At 37.3% G+C, this 12,781-nt stretch overlaps 1 protein-coding gene across 23 annotated transcripts in view; it reads left to right on the plus strand.

The window, feature by feature from the left end:
• The window catches only part of PHF21A (PHD finger protein 21A), a 191,729-nt gene that overhangs the window by 21,870 nt on the left and 157,078 nt on the right, over positions 1-12,781 (plus strand). For 15 of the 23 annotated variants that reach the window (XM_044929220.1, XM_044929217.1, XM_044929214.1 and 12 more), the window contains 2 exons: positions 8,120-8,160; positions 9,525-9,636. The gene's annotated coding sequence lies outside the window, so the exon portion shown is untranslated. Of the gene's footprint in view, positions 1-8,119; positions 8,161-9,509; positions 9,637-12,781 lie in introns of all 23 variants that reach the window. The other 8 variants (XM_025266149.2, XM_025266145.2, XM_044929212.2 and 5 more) reach the window with 2 other exon arrangements.

A 12,781-nucleotide genomic window follows, 5' to 3' on the forward strand; every position in this document is an offset into this window, starting at 1 on the left:
TGATCTTTGTTCTTTAGAGACATAGGAATTTGGGTCTATTATCCCGTCACTGAGAGAACAAGTCCCAGTAGTTGCAGTTAGTGACACAGAAAGGGTTTTCACGGGTTCTGTGCTGGGCGTTGATCTCCTCCTCGCTTCACACCCAGAACTCCCATTAGTGTTAACAGGAGGCACTGGCTTAAATCCCTGTACACCAGGATGAATACAAGCTCTTCTGTAATGCTTTATAGATACCTCAGTTGTTTTTCGTTGATGATGGCTAGAGTTTTGGTCCTGAGGTTAACTGATTATTAAAATAAGAGTTTGAGTTGTCTTGGGATATGGGGTGATTTACTAAGTCTGATCTGTAATTAAGGTTATGTTATGGTGATTAGACTCAGAAAACATTTATACCTTTGTGCACTGTGGAAGCTTGTGAATAAGGATTTTTGTACTTTATAGCATGATGAAGCAAGAATTCTCCTTTCCATTGATTTTTTGTAATATATTACTACAAAATAAATGATTTTTACAAGTTTTTGTACGTATTCTAAGAATTTAAGTAACTTTTTTTTTTTCGTTTGTAAGCCTTAACACAATTACTCTCTAGCATTTTAAGTCTCTTGTCAGCTAATGTTGCTAACATTTTTCAAGCATATAGAAGCTAATAATGTGCACTGTCTTAGAGCGTGGACACTGCAATTACTGGTCACGTATTAGATGATCACTGTTTACTATGCCTATCTGAATTGTGGGTTTTTATTACTTTATTTATGCACAGTGTAATGGAAGGATTCCTAGATGGAGAGCAGTAAATCTGGGGTTTAGACTGGGCTTTGCCTCTTATAATCTTTATAGCTAGTGGCTAGACATCTAGATTTTTTGGACCACTGTTCCCCTTGAAATGAAAGTATGGATCTGGTGCTCTAGGATGTCCATTCTAGCTTTAGGCTATTTGAAGGCCTACTTTCCTAGGTCCTGAAGGTAGTAGAGATGTCTAAGGCAATGGTTCCTAATCTTGGCTGTGCATCAGAATCTTCTGGAGGAACTTAAAAAAATTACAGATATCTGGGCTCCAAATCAGACATAATGAATTCAGAATCTTGATATAGGTTTGAGAACTCTTGTGCAGGACATTATTTCTGTTCTACACATGTTGGGGGTGTGTGTGTGTATAGTTAGGGAAATGAGACATGTAAGTTACAGTGTGAGATAGTACATGGTTAAATTCTAAGATGAATGAGGAAGATGATAAACACTACGCGAATTAAAAGAATGGAGAACTGGGAGTTGGAAGGGCTATTAATCAATGAGTCTTCATCTGGGTCCTAATGGTTGAGTAGGACTTGGATAGGCAGAGAGAAGATTAAAAAAAGGGTATTCCTGGTGTAAGAAAGAACGTCCCTAAAGTGAACGTTTGGGGAGGGGGACAATTCTGATGAATGTTTTAATCTTTGTTTTAGTATTCTACTCTTGCAGCTGCTGTAGGTTTCCTGTCATTTGAGGAAGTGAACTTTTGAAGGTCTTTGATGGGAGAGAGTGTTCCAGAAGAGCCCTGAGAAGAGAACTTGTTAGGAGTTTTTGAAATACAGAAAAGGGCCAGGGTGGCTGGAGTAAATTGAGGAATGGGGAGAGGGAAGAAGGTGAGATCTAAGAGTAACCGAGGCCTACATCACTAGAGCCTTGTGGCCATTGTAGAGGAATTCAGCTTTTTCTCTAAGCGTGATGAGAAGCCATTGGAGGATTTTGAGCAGAGGCGTAACTAGATCTGTCTTTTAAAAAGGCGACTGAGAGACTAGACTTTGGAGCACAAAGATGGAAGTGGGGAAGCTGGCCAATTAGGAAGCTATTGCAGTAATGTAGGTGAAAGATGATGGTGACTTGGACTAAGGAGGTGGTAGTAGAGTTGAGACAAGTGGTCACAGTCCCATGTATTTTGAAGGCAGAGGCAAGAAGGTCAGTTATTGGACTGGATGTAGGATGTGGGAAAGAGGAGTCAGTGATGACTTTAAGATTTTGTCCTGAAAGGATGGAGTTTCCATTTATTGAAATGAGGATGACTCTGGGGAGGAAGTTGGGGGATAGGTAATCAAGAGTTTAGTTTTAGATTTGTTGAGCTTGAGAAGCCAATTTGACAGGTGTCAAATGGGCAGTTTGATATGTAGGTTGGAAATCGCGGGGCAGGTCTGGCAGAGACACAAATTTTGGAGTCACCAGTGTACAGATCCTTTTATAGCTATGAGACTGGATGAGTTTGCCTAATGGGAAGAATTCTAAGAACTGAGCCTTGGGGGAGTTCAACGTTTGAGGTCTTGAGAGATGAGAAAGAACTAGCAGAAGAAACCCAGAAGATTGCCTCAAGAGATTAGGAAAAAAATCAGGTGTGACTGGTGTCCTGGCAGTCAAGAGAAGAAAGGATTTCATGAAGGAAGGGATGATCAGCAGGGTCAGATAATACTGTGTGAACAGGGAAATGAGGGTGAGACTTAACTGTTGGATTTAGCAACAGAGAGGTCACTGTTCTAAACAAGACTGAAGGAGGCAGAGCCCTAATGGAGTGGGTTCAGTGGAGAATGAAAGGAGAGGAACTGGGGACAGTGACTTCGGTTAACTCTTTCAGGGAGTTCTGCTACAAGTTGCAGTGCAGATAATAACTACAGAAGAATATGGAGTTATGGAAGGCTATTTTTTTAGATAAAAGAAGCAAAATGATCAGTAGTGAAAGAAAATTTGATGCTTCAGGAAAGAGAGGGGAGAGGCATGCCCTTGAGAGGGTGAGATTAAGAGGGCTCTGGGCAAGAGGGATGATTATGATATTGGGCCGCACCTAAAGGACTAAATCTCCTTTAGCAGGATTCTGCTTTTTCATCTGAGCATTTATTTGCATTTAAATTTATTTCAAACTTATTATACTCTCTTTTAGAAGTTAGGAAAGACAGATAAAAAGCAGTAAAACTTACTGTATATGAAATAGTGTATCAGCTTGGTGTAGTAGAAGAGATTGAATCTTCTGTGTAAGGTGACATTTTAAAGTGTCTTTGAATGACAATTATCTGTGCTATTCTAGTCCCTTATCAAAATTTATGATTGAGCACAGACTATAAACTTAATCGTTCAAAATTTGTAATGGGGTGGATTTTAGCCTAATTTAAGACATAATCTAGTGTTGAACTTTTCCTCTGCAAAATTTGTTTTTGGTTTATGTATATTCTTCATACACGAAGGTTTTAAGATGTTTTACAAAAGATATTTACAAAGTAGTTATTAACCATCTTCACGACCCAGATAATCACGATGGTGTGATCACTGACCTAGAGCCAGGCATCCTGGAATGTGAAGTCAAGTGGGCCTTAGAAAGCATCACTACGAACAAAGCTAGTGGAGGTGATGGAATTCCAGTTGAGCTATACCAAATCCTGAAAGATGATGCTGTGAAAGTGCTGCACTCAATATGCCAGCACATTTGGAAAACTCAGCAGTGGCCACAGGACTGGAAAAGGTCAGTTTTCATTCCAATCCCAAAGAAAGGCAATGCCAAAGAATGCTTAAACTACTGCACAATTGCACTCATCTAACACGCTAGTAAAGTAATACTCAAAATTCTCCAAGCCAGGCTTCAGCAAATGTGAACCATGAACTTCCTGATGTTCAAGCTGATTTTAGAAAAGGCAGAGGAACCAGAGATCAAATTGCCAACATCTGCTGGATCATGGAAAAAGCAAGAGAGTTCCAGAAAAGCATCTATTTCTACTTTATTGACTATGCCAAAGCCTTTGACTGTGTGGATCACAATAAACTGTGGAAAATTCTGAAAGAGATGGGAATACCAGACCACCTGACCTGCCTCTTGAGAAATTTGTATGCAGGTCAGGAATCAACAGTTAGAACTGGACATGGAACAACAGACTGGTTCCAAATAGGAAAAGGAGTTCGTTAAGGCTGTATATTGTCACCCTGTTTATTTAACTTCTATGCAGAGTACATCATGAGAAACGCTGGACTGGAAGAAACAGAAGCTGGAATCAAGATTGCCGGGAGAAATATCAATAACCTCAGATATGCAGATGACACCACCCTTATGGCAGAAAGTGAAGAGGAACTCAAAAGCCTCTTGATGAAAGTGAAAGTGGAGAGTGAAAAAGTTGGCTTAAAGCTCAATGGATTCAGAAAACGAAGATCATGGCATCTGGTCCCATCACTTCATGGCAAATAGATGGGGAAACAGTGGAAACAATGTCAGACTTTATTTTTCTGGGCTCCAAAATCACTGCAGATGGTGACTGCAGCCATGAAATGAAAAGATGCTTACTCCTTGGAAGTAAAGTTATGACCAACCTAGAGAGCATATTCAAAAGCAGAGACATTACTTTGTCAACAAAGGTCCGTCTAGTCAATGCTATGGTTTTTCCAGTGGTCATGTATGGATGCGAGAGTTGGACTGTGAAGAAGGCTGAGCGCCGAAGAATTGATGCTTTTGAACTGTGATGTTGGAGAAGACTCTTGAGAGTCCCTTGGACTGCAAGGAGATCCAACCAGTCCATTCTGAAGGAGATCAGCCCTGGGATTTCTTTGGAAGGAATGATACTAAAGCTGAAACTCCAGTACTTTGGCCACCTCATGCGAAGAGTTGACTCATTGGAAAAGACGGATGCTGGGAGGGATTGAGGGCAGGAGGAGAAGGGGACGACAGAGGATGAGATGGCTGGATGGCATCACTGACTCGATGGACGTGAGTCTCAGTGAACTCCAGGAGTTGGTGTTGGACAGGGAGACCTGGCGTGCTGCGATTCATGGGGTCGCAAAGAGTCGGACATGACTGAGGGACTGATCTGATCTGATCTGATTAATCATCTTAGATTTATTGATGATATTTAAAAATTTTATAACCATATCAGAAATCTGAATGATTCATTTCTTTATTGGCTATAATTAAAGCAGCTACAATACCTGTGAAGTTCCAGAGAGGAGGTGGAACAATTTTTAGTTTGCAAAAAATTATGTGAAGTTATGTTAACAAGATAGTATTCAACTCTAAAAGTAAAAATAATCACTCCAATTCATGTGTGTTGAATGTATTTTTCAGGAACAAATCTATTTAAAAAAATTTAAGCAAATAAGGCTAAAATTTTGAACTACTTGAGCTGCAAGTGTCAAATGTATGTGAGAAGTTAAGTGGACTTTCCAATCAACCTAACCTGAGGAAGTCAAACTTGCATTTCAGACTTACATACATTTTGCATATGTATAATGTAAAAAGTACAAGTTACATGTAAATATTTTTGCGGCTAATTTTTATTAAATTACAGAAATACTTGCTTTTCTTTTTTTAAATCAATATCCCAGTGGTAGTCAGTTAATAATCAGTCTTCAGAAGGAACACTTCGGGTAGTTCTAATGCAGTGTTTAAGAATCACTAGTCTAAAAATAATTTACTCTTTTTGGGTATCTGAACCTCTGTGAATCTTATTTAAGTTGTGGATCTTCCCAGAATACTATTATATTCACCATTCAGCATATAGTATTGTGGAGTTGGCAAACCCCTCTGAAGCCTATTCATGGGGATCCCTTAGGCATAAAGGAGCTCAAGTGTTAAAACCAGCCTTAGAGAGCTTACTTATGTGATTTTTCTTTAAAATTTTATATGAAGATTTTCCCCAAAATATTTGGTCAGTCAGTATTTATCCTAGTTTCTTAAGAGAGTAACTGCTGAAGCTGGATAAGAGAAAGTGTGATCTAGTAGAAAGGCCAGCTTAGTCAAAGGAGTCTCAGGGTCTGTGTACTTTTCTCTGGCTTGATACCAGCTAGCTGTGTGACCTTCAGGGAAGTCACTTAACCTCTCAGACTTTGATTTCCATTGTGATTTCTGCCATCCGTGCAAGCAATGTTATGAGTAGTTTTGTGATATCATGGTAAAATTCCTTGTCAATTAGGGATTGACTCTGCTATTTATTTTTGGAGAAAATGCCCCAGAGATAAGGTGCATCCATTGCCCTTCTTACTGAATATGATTTTCAGAAAAGTTTATTTGACTGTACCTTCTCAAATGCCATTTGTGTAAAAGTTGAAATCCCGATCCCATCCTGACCACTTTGAGTCTCAACATGTTTTATACATTCTGAGTATAAGCTACTGTTATGTATTACAGTCATAATTCTCCAGTTCTGTGGATTGCTTTTTCATTCTCTTAAATGTTGGTTTTTTTTTTTTTTGATGAACAGAAGTTCCTAATTTTTATTTGATCCAATATATCTATATTTTCCTTTTCATTATGTTTTAAAATGGCAATCAACTGTTTTTATCCAAAGTCACTCATTTAACAAATAATGCTGTGGGAGATTGGTGCATGAGAGATTGTCCCCAGCATGAAAGAGCTAACAAGAAATGCCTAGTAGGGAAAATAAGCCAGCAACTGAGAGTTAAGGGTCCACTCAGTCAATTCATTCATTTAACAAATATCTACTGACCATTTACTTTGTTTTTGGTCACACCACTTGGTTTGTGGAATCTTAGTTCTCCGACCAGGGGTTGAACCTGGGCACAGCAGTGGAAGTGCCCAGTCGTGACCACTGGACTTCTGGGGAGTTCTCCCTAAGGAGCCTTTACTGTTTGCCTGGTACTGTCTGAGAGTGGTACAGAATCTGTACTAAGGATCCACTTTTTAAAATGGACATAGAACATCATATTAGTTCTAGGTGTACAACATAATGGTTTGATATGGGTGTGTATTGTGAATCACACATAGTTAGATATTTTTTTTTCCTAGTGAGCATCCACTTTTTTGGTAGGGGGAGGCCATACCTTGTGGCATGTGGGATCTTCGTTCTCCAACCAGGGACTGAACCCATGATCCTTGCAGTGGAAGCACAGAGTCCTAACCACTGGACCCCCGGGGAATTCCCAAGAATCTACTTTTTAATAACCACATCATTCTGCAGATCATTTTATAGATTTTTCTTTTGGTTGGTAATCATTCTAATCTTGGTGATTAAAATTGCCATTTATATGGACTTTAGAACTCTAGAAAAGTGCTGCTGCTAAAAGAAAGGCAGAATAAAACAGCAAATTGAATTTCTTTTGGAAATGAATGTTAACTGCATGAATTGAGGCCCTTTAAAATTATTTTACTATATGTTGGGTATGACTGTGCATGATTAAATAAAAATTTGTGATTTGGATGAAGATTTTTTTTAAATATCCGTTAAGGAAATGAGAATTTACATCACACTATTGGAGTGACATCAGTGGACAAATATACTATGTTTAAGGCATAGGATGATATAGATTTGGAGCATGGTATGTTGAATTTAAATAAGTTAATACTAAAATACTAAGGAAAAGGTTGTAATTTTTGTTCACTAATTTTTTTAACTAGAAAAGTTTGGGGCAAGGGCAAGTTAAAAATAAATAATATAGCTTGACATGAATTTTCTGGCCTTGAAATCAACTTAATGGAGTTTAGATAATCTTAAAAAACCACAATTGATAAAAGCATCACTGAGCATAGATTGGGATCCCAAAACCTGGATTTTTTTTTCTGGCTCTATCACTGATGTGGCATAGGGAAAGTCACTTTCATGTTATGTGTTTCACAGTTTAAACTGGTAGGACTTTAAGAATGTGAATGAAAAGTTTAATTGAAATTATGACTATACATATAAGATGCTTGAATTTTAAAGCCTTATATAGACAGGTCCATTTCAAGATTAATTGAAAAAAAAAAAAAAAAGCCTTTTAAGTAGATCAAGCTAAGGGCCAATGATGTTAGCCTAATTTGTAAAATAAAGCAGCAAACAGTGAAGGTCATTTGTTGGGGATGTGTGTGTATTTCTGCATTTCTGTGTCTCTTAGGAAAGGGAAACTATCAGCTACTTTTTCTTGTCTTGAAAAGGCTATGGAAAAGTGGAAAAAAAAATGGAAAATTAGATATCCACTTGCCTTTGAATTCTTCTCTTGTAAAAACGAAACTACCTGTCTCTTTCCTTATTTTTTTCGTTTGGGTTTTAAAGCTTTGGAGATTCTTGTGTGTTTTGGCTTTTACCTCATTAAAATGAGTTAGAAATCTTTATGTTACCAGCTTTTGATGACTTGTCATAAGTCTGTGTTTGTAGTCTAATTCCATTTTCCCTTTCTTCTCTTATAGGGAGCAAGAGAACTGAAGGAGAGCCAGTTTCCCCAAAATTGGTAAGTACTTTTTTCAAGCAGGCATACTGTGCCTGATGCTCGTAGGATGATAATTCAAATATTCAGTGATTTTTTTTTTCTTTTTTTGCAAAAAAGCTCTCTCCCAGAAATGAGAAAGACTTCACTGTTTGTACTGAGTGAAAGTGAATTTTTGTCTAATTTCACATAACCATATTTCAAATTCATTTGTGTTTCTAATATTACTGCCAGGCTTGCATGTTCCTACGTTCGATAACCTCTTAAAATGTAAAGGTCCCCTTTGCGGAAAATGTCCTTAATGCAGTGGTTAGGGCTGAAAATTCAGAAACCAGGAAATTCAAAAGTTAAGGTTCCCATTGTGTCTTGTATTACTTAATACGCTGTTTGATTTGATGGCCTTAGTATATGTGCAAAAAGACTTAAGTTAATGTGACTATGGGAACCTTGACTTTGAAATTTGGGGACTCTTAGCATTTATATTATTAAATTTAACGTTGGATTGGCCTCATGTCTGATACTACATTTTCAGTGTATGTTTTGTATAATTCTTGAAGAGGAAAAAGTTTTTAAAATGAGAGAAATGTGGCAGTGTGGGTCATATAGGCAAACATGTTTTTTTCCATAGTATCAGTTTTAATGTCTACTTTAACAGCTTATAAATCATCACGCTTAATCATTTATTTGAGTGTATAATTCAGATTACACAGGGCATTCCAGTGTCTAAAGACCAAACAAACATTAACCTTATTTTGAGAGCATGTATTATGATAAAAAATTAAATTCAAACAAGATAACTGGAGTAGGGTAGTCCCCTATTGCAAGGTACTTTTTTTTTTTTAATTCTCTCTCTCAAATGGTAATTCATTTAGTGGGTAGAGTAGGTATTTAGTTGAGGCTTCTTTCATAACTTAATGATCGTTGAGGTATCTCTTACCTTTTAGGTATTGAGCTTTGAACTTGGAAGGGAGGCATTTGAACCAGTTAATCTTAGATTATACTACCTTTTTATCTACTTGCCTTTCTCTCATGGAACCAATAAAAATAAATAATCAAGACCCCTTAGCCCTTTAGTTTGAGATGCAATGGAATCATACATTTCTTAAAGAAGAAGGAATGTTAAGGGCCTTCTCTTTGAACCATTTACCAGGTGTGGCAGTTTCTTCTCTTATATCCCTGACATATTGTTATTCAGATATATCCCTGATGTATTAAATTCTACATTTTAAAGAATGTAGCTCATATTTCTGTAATGTGTTCTGCGGAACTGTAATTTCCACAGAAATTAATAAATATTATTGAGGTGGGAGGGTGGGGAAAATGTTCTATGGTCAAATAATTTGGAAAATGCTGCTTTAAACAAAGTTAAACAGGTTTCTTTACTGCAGGACTTCTCAGAACCTTTAATATGCTAATGTGCATTGTGAATCTCCAAGAGGGGGATATGATATGCAGCATTCTTGAATACTTCTATTGACAGGGAGCCCACTACCTCATAAGGTAACCCATTCCTTTTTTGTACAGCTCTAATCCTTAGCTCTTCCTTAAATTGATCTGAAATCTCTCTCCCATAACTTCCACTTCTGTTAAGTACTGATTAGTTATACCAAGACCACCGTCCTCTCTTGTGTTTTCCTTTGTGTAGTAAAATATTTATCATTAAAAAGCATTCTGGTAAATATGGCAACCATTTCTAAAATGCTTTTATACAACTCTTCTCTTCAGCCTCCTTCATTTTGAATTTCTGTGCATTTTTGAATTTGCTTCAATGTTCTTGTTGTTGGGTATAGTTGGGAAGAGTTTAGTAGACATGCTTGATTTCTGTAAAGAAAAGTAGCAAATAAAAGAGTGTATGTGTGTCTGCCAGGCCTGGAGCCAGGAAGCTGAGGTAGAAACGGTATCTTAGAATGAACACTGGTGGTAGGGAGTGGGGCAGGACACTCACTACAGCAGACCTGTGCAGAAGAGGGGCTGTGGGGAAACCCTGACTCGACCGAAAATACCACTCCCTTGTGCTGGAATGGTATGACTTGTGCAGGTGTTCCTTGGTTTTTTTTTGTTTTTAACAAGGATCTGGCCCCCTTACACCCAAGAAACCAAAGGAAAGATACATATTTTATACTCAAAGGCATTCATACTTTTAGATATCATTAATCGAATTGTGTGTGTGTGTATGTGTGTAAATTCAGTGGTTAAGAAGCATCAGTCTTACTAGCTCAGGTTTGTCAACACCTATAATACCAGTACTTGAGCATAGTAACCTTGCCAGATTCAAAGTGTAGCCTCCAACATCAAGTTCTTTGTGCAGTAGCATTTCCTGTTGACCTATGGAGTGTCACCAAAGAAATACCACCATGAAAATAAGAAAATAAACATTATATATTTTTTTAATGTCATCTTATTGATTCATGTTAGTAAATGCTGGTTTTCATAAGTTATTAAAATTTTCACATTTGTGATCATTTTTAGCACTGGTAGTTAAAAGTTAAAGATACGTTTTATCTACTAGCATATTAGATCCATAGTAATCAGTAAGTATTCAGTACAAATTGAAACCTGATATTTTAATAATGCTTCCCTGGTGCCTCTGCTGCTGCTGTTGCTAAGTCGCGTCAGTTGTGTCCGACTCTGCGTGACCCCAGAGATGGCAGCCCACTAGGCTCCCCCGTCTCTGGGATTCTCCAGGCAAGAACACTGGAGTGGGTTGCCATTTCCTTCTCCAGTGCATGAAAGTGAAGTCACTCAGTCGTGTCTGACTCCTAGCGACCCCATGGACTGCAGTCTACCAGGCTCCTCTGTCCATGGGATTTTCCAGGCAAGAGTACTGGAGTGGAGTGCCATTGCCTGGTGCCTTAGGTGGTAAAGAATCTGCCTGCAATGTGGGAGATCCAGGTTCTATCCCTGAGTTGTGAAGATCCCCTGGAGAAAGGAATGGCTACCCACTCCAGTATTTTTGCCTGGGGAATTCCGTGGACAGAGGAGCTATTTCAGTATTGTAGTAATTTAATTTTAGTATTTTAGTAATAGACATCAGACAAGTAAGGATACATAGATCTACAAGACTCTACTTTTTCAAATTTTAAAAAATTAATTAAACTTACTTGAAACACTATTTTGAGAGTATAGATCAAAAGTGGAGTCTTACACCAAGTAGATACATGGTATAGAGAACCCTGAGCTGTTCATTTTTAAGGAATTCAGTCTGGGGGCATAACGTATTACAGACTTATTGTAGTTAAGTAAACTTGGTTGATGCAATGAGTTTTAATTGGGAAAAGATTTATATCAATTCAAGAACAGAGCAGTGATTTTAGTAATAAATTCAGAGTTGTAGCATTACTGCATTATTAGAATCATTATGAAAGATCTAGCAGTCATACATCTCCACGCAGAACTGTAACCAGGAAAGTGGTTAGAATCCCTTTCTTAGAGAAGTTGGAAATAAGAAAGCTTACACTCTTTTCAGAAATACACTGTGTTGAGAAGTTTATACAAAAGTTTGTGTGTATGAGTAAGAGTTAAGTATGTTAAGAAAAGCATAGAACTTTACAGTTTACAAATGGCTTTTCATATAACTTCACCCAATTTAAACCTCATAATAGTTTTGTGAAACAGATGATTCTGTTCCCCTTTTTATGATTTATAAGCAAACAAACCTAAAGCTGAGAGTGGTTACGCAGTGAGTAAATGGAATCAGGTTGTTTTTTTTTTTTTTTTTTGAGACAGTGAATATTCTTTTCAGATACTACATCTGCCCCCCCCCCTTTTTTTTTAAGTGAGATTTGGTTATTTTGTTTATTTGCTTGTTCATTTGGTTTGTGGAGTTTTTATTTATGTTTTTTGTAATTTGAATGTGGGAGGCCATTAGGTGTCCCAGTGGTTTGACACATACAGTCTTGAATATAGTGAATGTTGGTATTTTGTGCTAAGCACTTGCCTTCTCTGGTGGTAGTACTTAGAACTGATGGGCGGAGAAAGGCTTTGTACCTCAGTAAATTGTTTTGTAAGTCTCTTCATATTTACCTTGCAGCAGTGGATTTGTTATTTATAATTTATTAGAATTGGTCAAAATATGATAAATCATCTTTTTATAAATTTTGCCTTCTTTATAATACTTTATGTTACCTTCTGTATTACTTTATAATACTATAAACTGCCCCCAAATGGTCATCACATGATGGCTGCATACATTGTCTAAGCCCCAAAGTATTTTTTAAAAGGATTCAACATGTGCTTGCATTGTTTTTTGTAGGCTATGAATATATATGTATATAACCTGTTCTTTAGGCAGAAATCAGTCTCTTAAAAATGCAGAAAGAGGCTTCTGTGAAAAAGAAATATATTAAATGAATCTTCTAATCCTTCATATATTTTTCTACAATAAGTCACTACCTTTTTTAACCCTTCAGTTTTATCTTGAAATAAAATGAGTAATTGGCCTTTAGAGTCCTTGCCAAGTAAAATTTCGTGCCTTTGTGTATCTTTAATAAGCAGACAACAATCTGATGAAGGAAGTAAAAGCTGTCAGCTTCTCATTAACTTGAGTTGCAGGCTTCTTATCCTATGAGGCACTCTTTGACATTTAGAATCTCCAGGTTAAAACTCTGGCTTTACTTACTCTGTTCCTGAACGTTTTGTTTCATCA

This window comes from Bubalus bubalis, chromosome 16 (genome assembly GCF_019923935.1).
Source record: "Bubalus bubalis isolate 160015118507 breed Murrah chromosome 16, NDDB_SH_1, whole genome shotgun sequence".
NCBI lineage: Eukaryota > Metazoa > Chordata > Mammalia > Artiodactyla > Bovidae > Bubalus > Bubalus bubalis.